We start from the raw sequence: 16,894 nt of genomic DNA, 5'->3' as shown, positions 1-16,894 counted from the left end.
CAGAAAATTTTGGATGTACAGATGTACACCAATGACCTGTGCTGCATCTGACGGGGAAGCAACAGTGCGAGGCGACAATGGAGGAAGCGAAGCAGGGAGAGGAGTGGCACCTGTTTGGAGGGCGGCCAGACTTGGAGCAGGTCTCCGGCGAGATGGGGATGGCGTGGAGGGGGTCTGGACGCCGGCGGGTCCTTGGCCGGCGGCGCTCGGCAATCGGGCAGCCACCTTGGCCACCGTCTCTCTGCGCGCCCAATGACGAGGCGAGGTTGGGGTGGCCGGGAACGGGTAGATCGGAGGCGGGGCAACTTGATCCGGTAGTTGTGGTCGAAGAACCGGTGGCGGGCGACGTTCTCCGGCGACGGCGGCGCGGATCCGAGGCCATGGCATGCTCCTGTTCGTCCTGGGGACAGAGAGATTGGGGGATGAGCGAGGTGAGAGGAGACAGAGGAAGAGAGGAGGGAGCAGGGCACGGCGGCACTCATCTCCGGCGAGGATCCGGTCGCCGGCGGGTCGCGAGGTCGAGGCGGCGGCACGCTCGGGAGCTCGGCCTCGAGTGCGTGGCTGCGGGTGCAGCGTACGGGCGGCGCTCGACAGGCTTGGGCCCAGATGTTTTCTAACTTGGACTGCGGGTACAATTTTCGAAAAACAGGAGGACCTTTTTGCAAAACTGGCACGACGTGGCAGTTTTGCAAAAAAGTCCTCGCGTTTCTGAGAATTCAACCCGCAGTCTTATTTTAAGTGGGTATCGGAGAAAACGTTTTGATTTTACAAAAACACCCCTGCATTTGAGATTATTCAACCCGTGATCCTTATTTTTCTTTTTTTTCCAGGGGGCGGACATGGGAGCTCCGGCGCCGCGTCAAGCTGCGGCAGGGAGGCCGGAGCCGCGCGCGGAGACGAATGAGGAGAAAATTAAGAGGCATGGAGGAGAGGTGGGCGAGCGGGAAGGGCTGGGGCGTCGCCCACGACATCGAGCTTGACGGCGGCCTTGCGGCGGCACAGTCGGCGAGGAGCTGTCGGATCTCGCAGGATCCGGTGGGAAATGGAGCGCAGGCGGCAGATCTGGAGGCGGCCGGAGCTTGGAGCACGACGGCTGGCGGGCGCGGCATGGCCGACGCTGATGAGAGAAGAGAGAGATGAGCGGCAGAGAAAAGAGAGGACGGGAAGAAGATGGGAGGCTAGAGGGAGAGAGAAGGGCGTAGTGGTCCTGCTGCTGCTCGCCGGTGGCTAGCCGGAGTTGCAGCCCCGCGCATCACATGGTCATGCCAAGGCCCAGGTCATATTGCGATTGCTGACCCGCAGCCTCTTTCTTTCCCTCTTACAGATGCATTCAGGTGTAGATTCTCAATCTTGCAAATTAAAGATTTTGGTTGACACGTACATATTGGAATTTCCTTGCTATGCCGTGAACCTATGTAGCTTTACTAGCTTTCTGGGTACTACCTGTAGTTGGCGGCATTTTTCCTAAATTGTATTTAGTAAAGATTACTTTATCCATACATTGTTGGCATAAAATTGATGCACAGTCTTGTGTTAGACTTTCTGCAATAGAAAACACTGCCCCAGATAAAAAATTCTTGTGGAGTTAGAGCAAACCCATACATCAGAGTCTTAGGTATTTTATTTTCTGGCCAAGTTATGCTTAATCTGAGCTATTTCTTACTCAGTTTGATCTAGGTTTCTATCAACTATTATCTTTCTTTTGAATTTCTCTTTGCGCGGATTTGCTTTCTGAGTTAAGTTGAGGTGAATGCAGCTGCTGTTCATACTTTAAACACATCTCAATTGCAGGAGTGCGACACCACCATCCTGTGCCACAAACCATACCAAGAATGATGAGTTATGGCTAGAGTTCATTTGATCCATCTGATAAAAATACCTATTTTAAGGAATAAGCGTGAAAAGTAATCAACCGCTCTTTCTGCAGTGGAATTCGGGTATGCCTGCTCCTCTATTTATTTGACTATTGTTAGATTGGTTCTTCCTGGTCTGACATGTTAATGAAGGTGTTGTTTCATTCCTCATACGATCTGGATACCTTTCAATTGATTAGTTCTCTCTTTGGATTACTCTATATTAATTCCCTATGTATATCTTTATTATGTTCCTCAAGACTTTGGAGTAAGACATTTATTTTGTAGATACGTTTCAATTGATTAGTTATCCTTTTGGATTACTCTATATTAATTTCCTACGCATATCTTTATTATGTTCCTCATGACTTTGGCCTAAGACGTTTTTTTTGTTGATATTAGCTTCATGGGAATATGGTACCCTACGACGCAGGAAGACTACTGAAGATCATTTCTAAATCTAATCAAGTCAAAGCTTCTCTGTTGTCTGTACTGCAGCCATGATGATCTGAAGTTTAGGACCACATTGTAGTCAAGAAAAAGGAATGATCTTGGTAAGCTACACTCTTTCAATAATCTTACCCTTTTTTATTAGTTCTGTTTGTGCTTCAAAATATGCTTAATGGGCTAGGGACTGCACCTTTTGAGAAAATTACAGTGTGTGCTATGTTTACATGATATATTGCTTCTAGCTGATGAAATTTGGTCCACATGCATATCCTATACTGGAAACTTGTGCTTACCCATTATATGATTATATTAGAAGTAGAAAAGTGCAGATGTCCATAGTAATAAACTTGTGGTCACAGGACTGCTAGCTTAAAGTTTGTTAGATTATGTAGATGGGTAATTTTGTTGTCTGCTCTTTAGGTTTCCATAGTATGAGTTGGTGCTCTTGCTTTTAAACTGCCATCTAAACTGAAAAATGGGGCTTCATGTATAAAATGGAGCGATAATATCAGATTACTTCTCATGTAATGGACCGATTGTGTGTCTTGGTGTTTCCTGTTTTCTTTGGCTTTGTAGCCTATAATTTTTAACATGTGCATATATAGCTACTTAATCAACTGAGTTTCTTTATGCTCTGTGGCAGACCACACTTACTGATATGACTTACTTTCTCATTTTAGATAATGGCAGGTGTAGCAATGAAAGGCACATATATTCTACCACAAGCATCCTAGCTTTCTCATCTTATTAGTGACTCACTTTCGAAACATATGTATTGGTAGTTTTTATCTCTATGCTTTGCCTTCCACATACTGGATTGCAATGTGTTTGTCTTGATCCAATCCTTCGTGTGCCCATGGGATGTCCGGCAGGGACTGATTTGGCTGTTCAAGAGGCCGAACACATATAAATACACATCCACTCCCTCGACCGAAGCCCCAACCCAATTGCGTCGTTTCATCCGTGCTCGACATTGGTGTCTTGCCGTTCTGCCAAAGTCATGGAAATCTCACTGTTCTGCCAACCTGGCCGGAATTTCTCCGTACTGCCGACTTCATCGGAATTACATCTACCCGTGTAGCCAAGGTACATCATTCAAACTACTCGAGTAATACTAATTCGGACTTGTTTTGATCAAGCGGTTGAACTGAACCATGCTACTGCACAATAGCCAAAAGGAGAGTCAGTTTGTTTCTCTGACCCCTGTGATTTGAAGCAGCTAATCTGAACTATGCTATTACACAATAGCCCAAAGTTTGTCTGATAGATATGAGTATCATCATATAATTTTGTTTCTAGAACGTGTAATAGGTAACCAACAATGTTGTTTTCAGTTTACAAGAATGCTAATGTTGTTTGAATGCATATATAATTACTGGAATTAGTTTGAATGCATATACAGTACCTTGATGTTGAATTTACAAGGTCCTGATGTTGGATTTATTGTCTTATAGATTTTGTAATTTACAGTTACTCCACAAAGTTGGTGACTGTTGTTTGTACAGTGAGCTGATATAGAATGCTTCATCACACAAACTAATCTGACTGCATATTTACAATATGGTGATGGTGGATTGACACTGTCCTATTAGATGTTGAATTTACAGTATGGTGATGGTGGATTTACACTGCCCTATAGATTTTGTAATTTATTCTAGAAGCTGTGTAGCTCCATATAGTGTGTCATTGTTGTTCGTACAGTGAGTTCATATAGAATACTTGATCACATGGATTTGTCTCAATGTATATTATTAGTTTCCTGGTGTTTAATTTATAATACATTGATGATGGATTTATGGTCCTATGGCTTCTGTAAATTTTAGTACTCCCTTCGTCCGAAAATACTTGTCGAAGAAATGGATAAAAATGGATGCATCTAAAAACTAAAATACGTCTAGATACATCCATTCCTCCGACAAGTATTTTCGGACGGAGGGAGTAGTTCTTTTGAGACTGTTTTATTTTACAGTGAGATGATAGTGAATTTTCCAGTGGCCACCGCTTTCTGAGATCGCCATCACTACCTAGCACTCTGATTTTGCTATAACTGTTGTCCTCCTAATAGGTACTATACTTTCTCTTTCTACTTCTTTTGTTTTGCCATTTTTGTTACAGTTCATTATGATTCTTTTATATTCATTGTACCTCTTCTTGTTTGCCGTTCTCGATGCTGCAACATTGGTAACTGAGAATCCGGCGACAATCAAATAGAAGTCGAAGAATTCTTGTCCTTCTCTTGTGTTGAACTCCATTTCCAGGTGCGGCATTATAATGCTCTCAATGTTCATGACATTTCCTTCGTGTGCTATAGTATTTACATGTTCCAAGCATTACCCTCTTCATTTAAATACTCATTTTCCTTTTCAGGCTGCCGTAACTGATGGTTATCCGTGCTTTTCTCAGCTTCATTATTACTCTCCTTATGTTCCACACATGTGGCACATTGCCTGAAGTGTATGAATTTCCCCATAACATGATGGATCCTTCATCTTCAGCTAACTTGCAGCAATGCAGCAAGTGTATGCTTTTTATTTATTTATTTTCTTCAGGAATTTTTTTTGCTGATGCAATCTGAATATGTGTTTACATATCAGTTTCTCTACTTGATGTTTCTTAATTACCTTGTCCAAGCTTAGATTGTCAAGAAGTCATACTTTCCAGGGATTTGAAGAAGCTGGATCAATACAACTTTATGTAGAGAAACTTTATGTAGCTTGCTGCCTTGCTGTACATTGTCTGAAGCTTTATGTAGCTTGCTGTCTTGTTGTACATTGCTGTAACTTACAGTTACAGGGTTGTACAATCCTGTATCATCAAACTGGTTTTCTGTAGCATATCTTGTTTGTCCTGGTAGTTGAGTAAGTTATTTTCTGTGAATTAATCAACCCGCGGTCCTATATTAAGTGAGAATGGAAAATGTTTCGCTGCTTTCAGAAGAAAAAAAAACTCAGATTTCGGTTAATTAACCTGCTGTCCGTCAAGAAAATAACCTTTTTTATAGATTCAATTTTTTAAAAAAATATCCATATCTTTTAAACCGTAACTCCGAGATTTTAACATGTTATATATGAAAATTGATTAGAACAATATATAAAATACAAATATGATGTTATTTTTACCCGTTAACCATTTTTAATTGTCGTTTAGGGACAAATTCAAATGCTTTAAAAAATATTCATATCTTCTAAACCCTAACTCCTATTTTAACATGTTATATATGAAAATTGATTAGGAAAATATGTAGAATCTGAATATGATGTTGTTTCACATGTTAATATTTTTTTAAATGCTATTTAGGAAGCAATGTTAATCAGTAGTGCACGATCCATCTCTTTGTCTACCGGTGCCGTTTCAAAGTGAAAATGAACACCTTAACAAAAATAAATTGGAGACGAAAAAAACCATCTATAACCATGCAGGTCTATCAGCGAGAGCGGGAAGGACAAATGGCAAGACTAATAAGATGCCATGTTGAAATAAAGGAGGTGGACCTATTGGGGTCTTGAGTCATTGTTATTGTATTAGGGGCGTGTGATATTTTTTTTCTCCCGTTGCAACGCACGGGCTCTTTTGCTAGTATTTTTCATAGGTACAAAATAAAACAAAAAAAAGATGACACAATTACATCCTCTGAGCAAAGGCCAACAGAGCTTGTGTAATCCTCCGTGACAACGTAAGCAATGAAGGCAACTCCAACCGGGGACGCAAATGGATGTGGATTCTGGGCGTGTTTGATTTATCACCAGAACACGCCACGCCAAAGATGCGGCCGCGCCGCAGGTGCGGTGAACGAAACGAGCGTCACACTTTTGGCGAGTTGTGGCGTGAAAAATGAACTAGTAAGCTGTGGCGGGCGGTGCCGCACGCCACAACACCGGCATAAAGCAAACATCGGCTAAGTTTAGGCGTAAGGAGCTGTGGCAAGCTGTGGCATGCGTAGTCACCAACCAAACACATTCTTTGTTTGTTTTTCATCCATTTTGTTTTGAGCGGAGGCGCGTTCTGCGGCTGCGTCTACCCAAATCTGACCGGTGCGCCTAACGGGTCAACGCATTCCGTCCGCGTGGCCGAATTTTTGGCAAGCAAATTTAATCTAAATTGCCGACCTATTAGGAAAAACACGTCATAGTTCATGCCGACACACTTGCCAACGACCGGCACACTTGCTAGCACAAATAAAAAGGGCAATAGTGCATGCATCTCAATCGTGGTTCATGCCGCTTCCTTTTCGTTCCGGTGGACGATCCACCGGCCACAAGTATGGCGTTGAGGTCCATGGCGACATGCGCGGGGGTGGCCAGTGCAATCACAGTCCCCTCTGGCCAGCAGTCCCTAGGCAAGGTGGTGAAGCGGGATGTGGTTGGGTCGTGTTTGGGAGGGAAGTTGTGCGTTCGCGGCGTGGTGGAGGTGCGTGGCGACTCCGGCCGTGGCGGACGGGTAGCCGACGAGCGACAGGAATGGTCGGCTCACCTCGAGGAACCCTAGCATGAGGAGGGCTTGCTGCGTGGCCTTGGTGCTCCGCAATGGTGGCCTCGTGTTGCACGATGGCAGCTTCTTTTTTGTCGGCCTCGACCTTCCTCCGACCAGCCCTCTTCGCTGACTCTTTGACCCTCTGCCCCGCGTGATATCCTTCTTGGGCTTCCTTTTGCGCATGAAGCAGGGCCGAACGGCCACGCCATCGACCGTGGCGTCCGGGACAGCGACAACGCCGGGGTTTGGTGTGTCGGCCATGGTGAGCGGGCGGGAGAGTTTTTGGGAGAGAGGCGGAGGACAAGGGCACGGGTTCGCACCATGTCCTCGCCGACACAAAAAAATTGACCCGGAAATGGGTCGCAGGCGGACGAAAAACGGACACCCGTCCGTTAGTGTCGGCGGGTTGGTTCACTTTTTCTTCCGTTTCAACCCAGACGGACGCGTGCGAACAAAATGCGTCAGTCCATTGGAGTTGCCCTTAGGAAAGTGCCAGTGTGCCACTGAAGGCATGCCTATTTCGCTTTTTCCAAACATTTAATAACACATACTCCCTCCGTTTCAAATTACTCGTTACGGAAATGGATGTATCTAGAACTAAAATACATCTAGATACATTTATACCTATGACAAATAATTCAGAACAGAGGGAGTAGATGATAGCAGCGTCGCAGTAGGCGATATTATCATTCCACCAATCTTTGAGGAGGTAGAAAACGTGTGGCGTTTGTTGGGAATAGAGAGCCAGATCGAAACAACCATACTCCTCGAGAGAAGAAGCAGCGGCAACACCAGGACTCCAGGCCCGTGGGGTCAGGCTTTGGAATATGTGGGGTCACAGGAGCTACTAATAGCCGGGGATCAAAGGATGACCAAAAACCTGTGGGGTCAGCCCTAACGTGGCTTCCCTACTAAGAAGAAGCACCCGTGCACCAGGTGTTCATTAGTTCCATGTCTACATAGACGAACTTTGCAAACTTCGTCATGCTGCTACCCGCAGATGGCCAAGTGGTCAGCTGTGAGTGCTTTCGGATGAAGGAGAAGCCACATAAGATCTTGTATTTGGGCTCAACCTTGGCGTGCCAATTTTTTTTACCAAGAATGGGACCATGGCGCTAGCAGATTGTAGAAGGCAGGCCGACGACGCCGAGTAGGGGGGCGAAGATGAGGCATTCCACACGATGGAGTCCGGCATCCAGGGGATAAGTATGATGTGTTGAAGATGCGACTGAAGATCCATGAACTGACGAATATGCTCGTTCGTATGTCGGACAAGGTTCGATTATGTCTCTCGGACACTCCATTTCTCCGTGTAGAAATATTATCTCTGAATCATGTCTGATACGCAATGAATATCATCGCTTATCAGACATGATCTAGATATAATGTTTCCACACAACGTCAAAACGAAATAACACTCATTCAATTCTAAGATAAATCCTAAACGAAGACGTAGAGGCATGATGTCGACGGCTTGAGCGAAGATCCCAACACCGTTCTGAAGGAAATATGCCCTAGAGGCAATAATAAAGTTATTATTTATTTCCTTATTTCATGATAAATGTTTATTATTCATGCTAGAATTGTATTAACCGGAAACATAATACATGTGTGAATACATAGACAAACATAGTGTCACTGGTGTGCCTCTACTTGACTAGCTCATTGATCAAAGATGGTTAAGTTTCGTAACCATAGACATGAGTTGTCATTTGATCAATGGGATCACATCATTAGGAGAATGATGTGATTGACTTGACCCATTCCGTTAGCTTAGCACTTGATCGTTTTTGTTTACTGCTATTGCTTTCTTCATGACTTATACATGTTCTTATGACTATGAGATTATGCAACTCCCGAATACAAGAGGAACACTGTGTGTGCTACCAAACGTCACAACGTAACTGGGTGATTATAAAGGTGCTCTACAAGTGTCTCCGATGGTACTTGTTGAGTTGGCATAGATCAAGATTAGGATTTGTCACTCCGATTGCCGGAGAGGTATCTCTGGGCCCTCTCGGTAATACACATCACTATAAGCCTTACAAGCAATACAACTAATGAGTTAGTTGTGGGATAGTGTATTACGGAACGATTAAAGAGACTTGCGGGTAATGATATTGAACTAGGTATTGGGATACCGACGATCGAATCTCGGGCAACTAACATACTGATGACAAAGAGAATAACATATAGTGTTATGCGGTTTGACCGATAAAGATCTTCGTAGAATATGTAGGAACCAATATGAGCATCCAAGTTCCGCTATTGGTTATTGACCGGAGATATGTCTCGGTCATGTCTACATAGTTCTCGAACCCGTAGGGTCCGCACGCTTAAAGTTCTGTGACGATCGGTTTTATGAGTTTATATGTTTCGATGTACTGAAGGTAGTTCGGAGTCCCAGATATGATCACGGACATGAAGAGGAGTCTCAAAATGGTCGAGACATAAAGATTGATATATTGGAAGCCTACATTTGGACATCGGAAGAGTTCCGGGTGAAATCGGGATTTTACCGGAGTACCGTAGGGGTTACCGGAACCCCCCGGGGGCTAATGGGCCTTGTTGGGCCATAAAGGAAAGAGAGAGGGGCAGGCCTATGGCAGGCAGCGCGCCCCCTCCCTCTGGTCCGAATTGGACTAGGAGAAGGGGGGCGGCGCCCCCTTTCCTTCTCTTTCTTCCCCTTCCTTTCCCCCTCCTAGTAGGAGTAGGAAAGGGAGGAATCCTACTCCTACTAGGAGCAGGATTCCTCCTCTTGGCGCACCAACAAGGGCCGGCCAGCCTCCCCCTTGCTCCTTTATATACAGGGGCAGGGGGCACCTCTAGACACACAAGTTGATCACAAAAATCTCTCCCAGCCGTGTGTGGTGCCCCTCTCCACCATAATCCACCTCGGTCATACTATAGCGGTGTTTAGGCGAAGCCCTACTGCGGTAGCTTCATCAACATCGTCACCACATCGTCCTGCTGACGAAACTCTTCCCCAAGCTCTACTGGATCGTGAGTTCGCGGGACGTCACCGAGCTGAATGTGTGCTGAACGCGGAGGTGCCGTACGTTCAGTACCGAGGATCGGTCGATCGTGAAGACGTACGACTACATCAACCGCGTTGTCATAACGCTTCCTATTAATGGTCTACGAGGGTACGTGGACGACACCCTCCCCTCTCATTGCTATGCATCACCATGATCCTGCGTGTGCGTACGATTTTTTTTTGAAATTACTACGTTCCCCAATAGTGGTATCAGAGACTGGTTTTATGCGTAGATGTTATATGCACGAGTAGAACACAAGTGAGTTGTGGGCGATACAAGTCATAATGCTTACCAGCATGTCATACTTTGGTTCGGCGGTATTGTTGGATGAAGCATCCCGGACCGACATTACGCGTACGCTTACGCGAGACTAGTTCTACCGACGTGCTTTGCACATAGGTGGCTGGCTGGTGTCAGTTTCTCCTACTTTAGTTGAACCGAGTGTGGCTACGCCCGGTCCTTGAGAAGGTTAAAACAACACTAACTTCACGAACTATCGTTGTGGTTTTGATGCGTAGGTAAGAACGGTTCTTGCTCAGCCCGTAGCAGCAACGTAAAACTTGCAACAACAAAGTAGAGGACGTCTAACTTGTTTTTGCAGGGCATGTTGTGATGTGATATGGTCAAGACATGATGCTATATTTATTGTATGAGATGATCATGTTTTGTAACAGAGTTATCAGCAACTGGCAGGAGCCATATGGTTGTCGCTTTATTGTACTGAATGCAATCACCCTGTAATTGCTTTACTTTATTACTAAGCGGTAGCGATAGTCGTAGAAGCAATAGTTGGCGAGACGACAACGATGCTACGATGGAGATCAAGGTGTCACGCCGGTGACGATGGTGATCATAACGGTGCTTCGGAGATGGAGATCACAAGCACAAGATGATGATGGCCATATCATATCACTTATATTGATTGCATGTGATGTTTATCCTTTATGCATCTTATTCTGCTTTGTTTGACGGTAGCATTATAAGATGATCTTTCACTAAATTTCAAGATAAAAGTGTTCTCCCTGAGTATGCACCGTTGCCAAAGTTCGTCGTGCCGAGACACCACGTGATGATCGGGTGTGATAAGCTCTATGTCCATCTACAATAGGTGCAAGCCAGTTTTGCACACGCAGAATACTCGGGTTAAACTTGACGAGCCTTGCAGATATGCACTGAGACCGAAAGGTCGAACGTGAATCATATAGTAGATATGATCAACATAGTGATGTTCACCATTGCAAACTACTCCATTTCACGTGATGATCGATTATGGTTTAGTTGATATGGATCACGTGATCACTTAGATGATTAGAGGGATGTCTATCTAAGTGGGAGTTCTTAAGTAATATGATTAATTAAACTTAAATTTATCATGAACTTAGTACCTAATAGTATTTTGCTTATCTATCTTGTTGTAGATAGATGGCCCGTGCTGTTGTTCCGTTGAATTTTAATGCGTTCCTTGAGAAAGCAAAGTTGAAAGATGATGGTAGCAATTACACGGACTGGGTCCGTCACTTGAGGATTATCCTCATTGCTGCACATAAGAATTACGTCCTGGAAGCACCGCTAAGTGCCAAACCTGCTGCAGGAGCAACACCAGATGTTATGAACGTCTGGCAGAGCAAAGCTGAAGACTACTCGATAGTTCAGTGTGCCATGCTTTACGGCTTAGAACCGGGACTTCAACGACATTTTGAACGTCATGGAGCATATGAGATGTTCCAGGAGTTGAAGTTAATATTTCAAGCAAATGCCCGGATTGAGAGATATGAAGTCTCCAATAAGTTCTATAGCTGCAAGATGGAGGAGAATAGTTCTGTCAGTGAGAATATACTCAAAATGTCTGGGTATCATAATCACTTAACTCAACTGGGAGTTAATCTTCCTGTTGATAGTGTCATTGACAGAGTTCTTCAATCACTGCCACCAAGCTACAAAAGCTTCGTGATGAACTATAATATGCAAGGGATGAATAAGACAATTCCTGAGCTCTTCGCGATGCTAAAGGCTGCGAAGGTAGAAATCAAAAAGGAGCATCAAGTGTTGATGGTTAACAAAACCACCAGTTTTAAGAAAAAGGGTAAAGGGAAGAAGAAGGGGAACTTCAAGAAGAACGGCAAACAAGTTGCTGCTCAAGAGAAGAAACCCAAGTCTGGACCTAAGCCTGAGACTGAGCGCTTCTACTGCAAACAGACTGGTCACTGGAAGCGGAACTGCCCCAAGTATTTGGCGGATAAAAAGGATGGCAAGGTGAACAAAGGTATATGTGATATACATGTTATTGATGTGTACCTTACCAGAGCTCGCAGTAGCACTTGGGTATTTGATACTGGTTCTGTTGCTAATATTTTCAACTCGAAACAAGGACTACATATTAAGCGAAGACTGGCTAAGGACGAGGTGACGATGCGCATGGGAAATGGTTCCAAAGTCGATGTGATCGCCGTCGGCACGCTACCTCTACATCTACCTTCGGGATTAGTTTTAGACCTAAATAATTGTTATTTGGTGCCAACGTTAAGCATGAACATTATATCTGGATCTTGTTTGATGCGAGCCGGTTATTCATTTAAATCTGAGAATAATGGTTGTTCTATTTATATGAGTAATATCTTTTATGGTCATGCACCCTTGAAGAGTGGTCTATTTTTGTTAAATTTCGATAGTAGTGATACACATATTCATAATGTTGAAGCCAAAAGATGTAGAGTTCATAATGATAGTGCAACTTATTTGTGGCACTGCCGTTTGGGTCATATTGGTATAAAGCGCATGAAGAAATTCCATATTGATGGACTTTTGGAATCACTTGGTACTTGCGAACCGTGCCTTATGGGCAAGATGACTAAAACGCCGTTCTCCGGAACTATGGAGCGAGCAACAGATTTGTTGGAAATCATACATGCTGATGTATCTGGTCTGATGAATACTGAGGCTCGCGGCGGGTATCGTTATTGTCTCACCTTCACAGATGATTTGAGCAGATATGGGTATATCTACTTAATGAAACATAAGTCTGAAACATTTGAAAAATTCAAAGAATTTCAGAGTGAAGTGGAAAATCATCGTAACAAGAAAATAAAGTTTCTACGATCTGATCGTGGAGGAGAATATTTGAGTTACGAGTTTGGCCTACATTTGAAACAATGTGGAATAGTTTCGCAACTCACGCCACCCGAAACACCATAGCGTAATGGTGTGCACGAACGTCGTAATCGTACTTTACTAGATATGGTGTGATCTATGATGTCTCTTACTGATTTACCGCTATCGTTTTGGGGTTATGCTTTAGAGACGACTGCATTCACGTTAAATAGGGCACCATCAAAATCCGTTGAGACAACGCCTTATGAACTATGGTTTGGCAAGAAACCAAAGTTGTCGTTTCTTGAAGTTTGGGGCTGCGATGCTTATGTGAAAAAGCTTCAACCTGATAAGCTCGAACCCAAATTGGAGAAATGTGTCTTCATAGGATACCCAAAGGAAACTATTGGGTACACATTCTATCATAGATCCGAAAGCAAGACATTCTTGCTAAGAATGGATCCTTTCTAGAGAAGGAGTTTCTCTTGAAAGAAGTGAGTGGGAGGAAAGTAGAACTTGATGAGGTAACTGTACCTGCTCCCTTATTGGAAAGTAGTTCATCACAGAAACCGGTTCCTGGAACATCTACACCAATTAGTGAGGAAGCTAATGATGATGATCATGAAACTTCAGATCAAGTTACTACCGAACCCCGTAGGTCAACCAGAGTAAGATCCGCACCAGAGTGGTACAGTAATCCTGTTCTGGAGGTCATGTTACTTGGCGATGACAAACCTACGAACTATGAGGAAGCGATGATGAGCCCAGATTCCGCAAAATGGCTTGAGGCCATGAAATCTGAGATGGGATCCATGTATGAGAACAAAGTGTGGACTTTGGTTGACTTGCCCGATGATCGGCAAGCCATCGAGAATAAATGGATCTTCAAGAAGAAGACAGACGCTGACGGTAATGTTACTGTCTACAAAGCTCGACTTGTTGCGAAAGGTTTTCGACAAGTTCAAGGAGTTGACTACGATGAGACCTTCTCACCCGTAGCGATGCTTAAGTCCGTCCAAATCATGTTAGCAATTGCTGCGTTTTATGATTATGAAATTTGGCAAATGGATGTAAAGACTGCATTCCTGAATGGATTTCTGGAAGAAGAGTTGTATATGATGCAACCTGAAGATTTTATCGATCCAAAGGGAGCTAACAAAGTGTGCAAGCTCCAACGATCCATTTATGGACTGGTGCAAGCCTCTCGGAGTTGGAATAAATGTTTTGATAGTGTGATCAAAGCATATGGTTTTATACAGACTTTTGGAGAAGCCTGTATTTACAAGAAAGTGAGTGGGAGCTCTGTAGCATTTCTAATATTATATGTAGATGACATATTGTTGATTGGAAATGATATAGAATTTCTGGATGGCATAAAAGGATACTTGAATAAGAGTTTTTCAGTGAAAGACCTCGGTAAAGCTGCTTATATATTGGGCATCAAGATCTATAGAGATAGATCAAGACACTTAATTGGACTTTCACAAAGCACATACCTTGATAAAGTTTTGAAGAAGTTCAAAATGGATCAAGCTAAGAAAGGGTTCTTTCCTGTATTACAAGGTGTGAAGTTGAGTAAGATTCAATGCCCGACCACTTCAGAAGATAGAGAGAAAATGAAAAGTGTTCCCTATGCTTCAGCCATAGGCTCTATCATGTATGCAATGCTGTGTACCAGACCTGATGTATGCCTTGCCATTAGTCTAGCAGGGAGGTACCAAAGTAATCCAGGAGTGGATCACTGGACAGCGGTCAAGAACATCCTGAAGTACCTAAAAAGGACCAAGGATATGTTTCTCGTTTATGGAGGTGACAAAGAGCTCATTGTAAATGGTTACGTTGATGCAAGCTTTGACACTGATCCGGACGATTCTAAATCACAAACCGGATATGTGTTTATATTAAATGGTGGAGCTGTCAGTTGGAGCAGTTCTAAACAGAGCATAGTGGTGGGATCTACATGTGAAGCGGAGTACATTCTTGCTTTGGAAGCAGCGAATGAAGGAGTCTGGATGAAGGAGTTCATATCCGATCTAGGTTTCATACCTAGCGCATCCTGTCCAATGAAAATCTTTTGTGACAATACTGGTTTAATTGCCTTGGCAAAGGAATCCAGATTTCACAAGAGAACCAAGCACATCAAGAGACGCTTCAACTCTATTCAGGATCAAGTCCAGGTGGGAGACATAGAGATTTGCAAGATACATACGGATCTAACTGTTGCAGACCCACTGACTAAGCCTCTTCCACGAGCAAAACATGATCAACACCAAGGCTCCATGGGTGTTAGAATCATTACTGTGTAATCTAGATTATTGACTCTAGTGCAAGTGGGAGACTGAAGGAAATATGCCCTAGAGGCAATAATAAAGTTATTATTTATTTCCTTATTTCATGATAAATGTTTATTATTCATGCTAGAATTGTATTAACCGGAAACATAATACATGCGTGAATACATAGACAAACATAGTGTCACTAGTGTGCCTCTACTTGACTAGCTCATTGATCAAAGATGGTTAAGTTTCCTAACCATAAACATGAGTTGTCATTTGATCAATGGGATCACATCATTAGGAGAATGATGTGATTGACTTGACCCATTCCGTTAGCTTAGCACTTGATCGTTTTTGTTTACTGCTATTGCTTTCTTCATGACTTATACATGTTCTTATGACTATGAGATTATGCAACTCCCGAATACAAGAGGAACACTATGTGTGCTACCAAACGTCACAACGTAACTGGGTGATTATAAAGGTGCTCTACAAGTGTCTCCAATGGTACTTGTTGAGTTGGCATAGATCAAGATTATGATTTGTCACTCCGATTATCGGAGAGGTATCTCTGGGCCCTCTCGGTAATACACATCACTATAAGCCTTGCAAGCAATACAACTAATGAGTTAGTTGTGGGATAGTGTATTACGGAACGAGTAAAGAGACTTGCCGGTAACGATATTGAACTAGGTATTGGGATACCGACGATCGAATCTCGGGCAAGTAACATACCGATGACAAAGAGAATAACATATAGTGTTATGCGGTTTGACCGATAAAGATCTTCGTAGAATATGTAGGAACCAATATGAGCATCTAGGTTCCGCTATTTGTTATTGACCGGAGATATGTCTCGGTCATTTCTACATAGTTCTCGAACCCGTAGGGTCCGCACGCTTAAAGTTCTGTGACGATCGGTTTTATGAGTTTATATGTTTCAATGTACCGAAGGTAGTTCGGAGTCCCAGATATGATCATGGACATGAAGAGGAGTCTCAAAATGGTCGAGACATAAAGATTGATATATTGGAAGCCTACATTTGGACATCGGAAGAGTTCCGGGTGAAATCGGGATTTTACCGGAGTACCGGAGGGGTTACCGGAACCCCCCGGGGGCTAATGGGCCTTGTTGGGCCATAAGGGAAAGAGAGAGGGGCCGACCTAGGGCAGGCAGCGCGCCCCCTCCCTCTGGTCCAAATTGGACTAGGAGAAGGGGGGCGGCGCCCCCTTTCCTTCTCTTTCTTCCCCTTCCTTTCCCCATCCTAGTAGGAGTAGGAAAGGGAGGAATCCTACTCCTACTAGGAGGAGGATTCCTCCTCCTGGCGCACCAACAAGGGCCGGCCGGCCTCCCCCTTGCTCCTTTATATACAGGGGTAGGGGGGCACCTCTAGACACACAAGTTGATCACAAAGATCTCTCCCAGCCGTGTGCGGTGCCCCCCTCCACCATAATCCACCTCGGTCATACTGTAGCGGTGTTTAGGCGAAGCCCTGCTGCGGTAGCTTCATCAACATCGTCACCATGCCGTTGTGCTGAAGAAACTCTTCCCCGAGCTCTACTGGATCGTGAGTTCGCGGGACGTCACCGAGCTGAACGTGTGCTGAACGCGGAGGTGCTGTACGTTCGGCACTGAGGATCGGTCGATCGTGAAGACGTACGACTACATCAACTGCGTTGTCATAACGCTTCCGCTTAACGGTCTACGAGGGTACGTGGA

At 44.0% G+C, this 16,894-nt stretch overlaps 1 long non-coding RNA gene across 5 annotated transcripts; it reads left to right on the top strand.

The window, feature by feature from the left end:
- The first annotated feature begins 488 nt into the window (after positions 1 to 488).
- Positions 489 to 5,151, top strand: LOC125523851 (uncharacterized). 5 transcript variants are annotated; one of them, XR_015601325.1, is made up of 7 exons: positions 489 to 738; positions 831 to 1,334; positions 1,792 to 1,937; positions 2,256 to 2,407; positions 3,176 to 3,389; positions 4,273 to 4,561; positions 4,671 to 5,151. It is a non-coding gene; the product is annotated as an uncharacterized LOC125523851 (long non-coding RNA). The 5 variants fall into 5 exon arrangements; XR_015601326.1 differs by lacking the exon at positions 489 to 738 and having other exon boundaries at positions 783 to 1,334; positions 2,984 to 3,389; XR_015601327.1 differs by lacking the exon at positions 489 to 738 and having other exon boundaries at positions 785 to 1,276.
- Positions 5,152 to 16,894: the final 11,743 nt, after the last annotated feature.

This window comes from Triticum urartu, chromosome 1A, assembly GCF_056163025.1.
Source record: "Triticum urartu cultivar PI428250 chromosome 1A, HENAU_Tu73, whole genome shotgun sequence".
Taxonomy (NCBI): Eukaryota; Viridiplantae; Streptophyta; class Magnoliopsida; order Poales; family Poaceae; genus Triticum; species Triticum urartu.
This window is presented reverse-complemented; position numbering and strand designations above follow the sequence as displayed.